Source organism: Dipodomys ordii, unplaced genomic scaffold, assembly GCF_000151885.1.
Source record: "Dipodomys ordii isolate 6190 unplaced genomic scaffold, Dord_2.0 Scaffold237, whole genome shotgun sequence".
NCBI classification, from domain to species: Eukaryota; Metazoa; Chordata; class Mammalia; order Rodentia; family Heteromyidae; genus Dipodomys; species Dipodomys ordii.
The window spans coordinates 132,834-136,111 of NW_012267453.1; the positions used below are offsets into that span (position 1 = coordinate 132,834).

The 3,278-nt window shown below is 39.1% G+C and overlaps 1 pseudogene; it reads left to right on the plus strand.

Moving 5' to 3' along the window:
* Positions 1 to 2,086, plus strand: part of LOC106000737 — a 3,487-nt pseudogene extending 1,401 nt beyond the window's left edge.
* The last annotated feature ends 1,192 nt before the right edge of the window (positions 2,087 to 3,278 follow it).

Consider the following 3,278-nt stretch of genomic DNA (forward strand, 5'->3'; position numbering starts at 1 on the left):
TAGACAAATGAGAATCTTGGATATAGATGTATTATTTACTGACAAATAATAAAATGAATATTACTTACTGACTACCTGGCCTAAGAAATAACATTCTCAGTAACATTGAAGTCTGGATTTCTCCCTTTATGAAAGCTTATTCAGAATAATAGTATTAGTATCTTCTTTGTTTTTCTTTAGGGTGACAGAAATACAAATAATGCAGCTTGTAAGTTTATAAAAATGCGATTATACTTCCTAGATTTTTCAGTGGTTTATTGAACATCAACATTATGTTTCTCAGATTCACCTGCATTAATGCATATGGCTGTAATTCATTTTTGTTACATAGAGCATTCCATTTCTGTGAATGCAGGACAGTTTATTTCTCCTGGGATAGACCCTGAGATGTTTCCAGTGTCTTCTGTTTCTGGATGATGGCTATTGTTTCCCTCTTCTAGAGATGATGAGCAAGGTGTTTCAGGCTTGTATAACCAGGAAAGGAGTTGTTGTGTGGCAACCCATGTACAAAAGGTACATCTCCCACTTTACCTGGCAGCCTTGGTTTCTTCCAAGGTCCTCAAGCCAATTTTCAGTTCTCACCAGAACTCTAAGGAAATACCCATCACTTCACAGACTTGCCAACCCTGAGTCCTGGCAGATTATGTATGTCGTCAAGTCTTCTGGGGTTTGAATTTCCTGATTACCAGTGAGATCATCTGTCTTTAAAGTTTATTTTATCCTTTTCTTTGAAATTCCCCACTATACCCTTGGGCAAACTGGCTCATTAAATTTTTTTTAGGTTCACGTAATTAATCTTTTCTTTTCTTTATTATTATTATTTTTTTATTTTGAAAATACCGTATAGAGGGGTTACAATTACATGGGTAAGGTAATGAGTACATTTCTTATCAAGCATTGTTGCCTCCTCCTTTGTTTCCCCTTCTTATTCTTTCCCATTTCTCTACCCCACCCACCCCCCAACTCCCGGGCAAAAGTTATATAGTTCATTTTTTGACAAAATGACTTGTACATCTCATTGTTGCAATGGGTCCACCTGTATTCCTATTTAAATTATTTGTTTTTTCCTTCCCCTCCACAAATTATACTGACCTCAAATACAGTGAAAGCAGGGGTTATACTGTGGGGGAGGGACATACAAAGTAACAAAGAAATAATCTTATAAATGTGTTAGAAACAATTGCATGAAAGAAAAAAACCATTTGAATACATATCTTAGGGTTCATTTCCCTAACATCACCTTATCTGTACTTTTCTGCTTGACTCAGACATATACTATATATTGCAAATAAGGAAAACCATGGTATTTATTTTTCTTTGGGCCTGGCTTACTTCATTTAATATAATTTAGGAAAAGGAATCTTATCCTTTGTCTGCTATTCAGAACCTTCACCCTGTCGATCCCTTTGCTGATGCAAGTAAGGGTGATGACCTGCTTCCTGCTCTCTCCAAGGATTATATCTAAGTGTTTTTTTCTTTCTTGCTTGCTATTGTTTCTAATGTATATATAAAGTACCACATTTTTTTTTGCTTTGTATGTCCCTCCTCCACGGTATAACCCCTGTTTTCACTGTATTTGATGTTGGTATAATCTGGGAAGCAGAAGGGAAAAAAAAAAACAAATTGTTTAAGTAGGGATTCAGGTGGACACATTGCACAATGAGGTGCACAAGACGCTATTGGGGGCAGGAATGTAGTTGTGGAGATCTGAGGGAAGGGATGGAAGGGGGAAAAAAGAGGAGGAGGCAACAATGCTTGATAAGAAATGTACTCATTACCTTGCTCATGTAATTGTAACCCCTCTGTACAGTATTTTCACAATAAAAACATTTTTAAAAAATAAAGAATTCAATAGAGAAATGGCAGGAAGACCCTTACTACTGTCCAACGGATCACTGACTATTATGATAAAAAGAAACTACTGAAGGTGTTTAAGAAGAAATTTGCCGGCAATGGTACTGTAATTAAGCATCCAGAATATGGAGAAGTAATTCAGCTACAGGGTGACCAGCACAAGAACATATGTCAGTTCCTGGTAGAGCTTGGACAGGCTAAGGACGATCAGTTGAAGGTTCATGGGTTTTAAGTGGTTATAGCTCACTAAAGCTTAAGTGAGGATTTCCTTGCAATGAGTAGAATTTCCTCCTTTCCCTTGTCACAAGTTTAAAAACTTCACACCTTGCATAATTTAACCATTTGGGGTCCGCTTTTAACTTGGACTAGTATAACTCCTTCATGCAATAAACTGAAAACAGCCATCCTTTCTAGTCTTGAAGTCCCTTATTTAAACTGAGGTCAAGCAGCAGGTACCTGGCAGTGTCCAGCGTGCAACAAAGCAATAATGGGAAGTTTCAGTTAAGCCCAGAGCCCCAGGGTCACAGGTGGCTATGTCCGGCCAGAAGCTCCCTCTGCAGCTTCCCCTGCCCTAAGAGAATGCTGCTATTTGAACTACCCATGGTACTCCAGAGAGAATAGATAAGTCATCAAGCAACAGCAGCTGTGCCACTAGGGGGAGCCTTGAGCTGGCCACACATGGTCTAAGTAGGGGGGTCCAAAAAAGAAGGATATGAGACCCGCCTAATAACAATTAAACTTTTGACAAGGGAACAAACATCAGAGTCATCTGTCATGTAGCTAGCTGTAGAGTTTGCAACTTAAGTAACAGCTACTCAGTACCATGTGAAGTAACGGACTGGTTTTTGGTTTACTTCTAATGTGATATCATTTATTTATATTTAAATGAAAAAGAATCAATCTTTTTTCCCATTATCAGAGAGGAACCTATATAGAGGTAAATTTGACACATGGTGTCCGTAGGTCTCTATTTGGTCACTGAGATCTGACACCCTGCAGTTGGCCCAGCCCCTGCTGATTTGCATCTTCCCCAGAGCATGGCCCAAGGACTTGATAAGCTGCTTACACACTCACTGTTCAGTAGAATGTTCCAGTCAGCACACAGCATGAACATGAGGAACTCTGCTCAACTCCTGGGGTTCTGATGCTCTGGCTCCCAGGTAAGGATACACAATGCTAAGGATTAGTTGGCTCTTCTTGGAAAGCATAATTTACTAAATGGCTAATGGTTTTTATGTTTCCATTGTCAGGTGTCAAATGTGATGTTCAGTTGACCCAGTTGCCATCCATGTCTGCATCTCTTGGAGAGAGAGTCTCCATCACTTGCAGGGCCAGTCAGGGCATTAGCAATTATTTACATTGGTACCAGCAGAAACCAGGGAATACTCTTAAGCTCCTGATTTATTTTGCAACTAGTTTGCAAT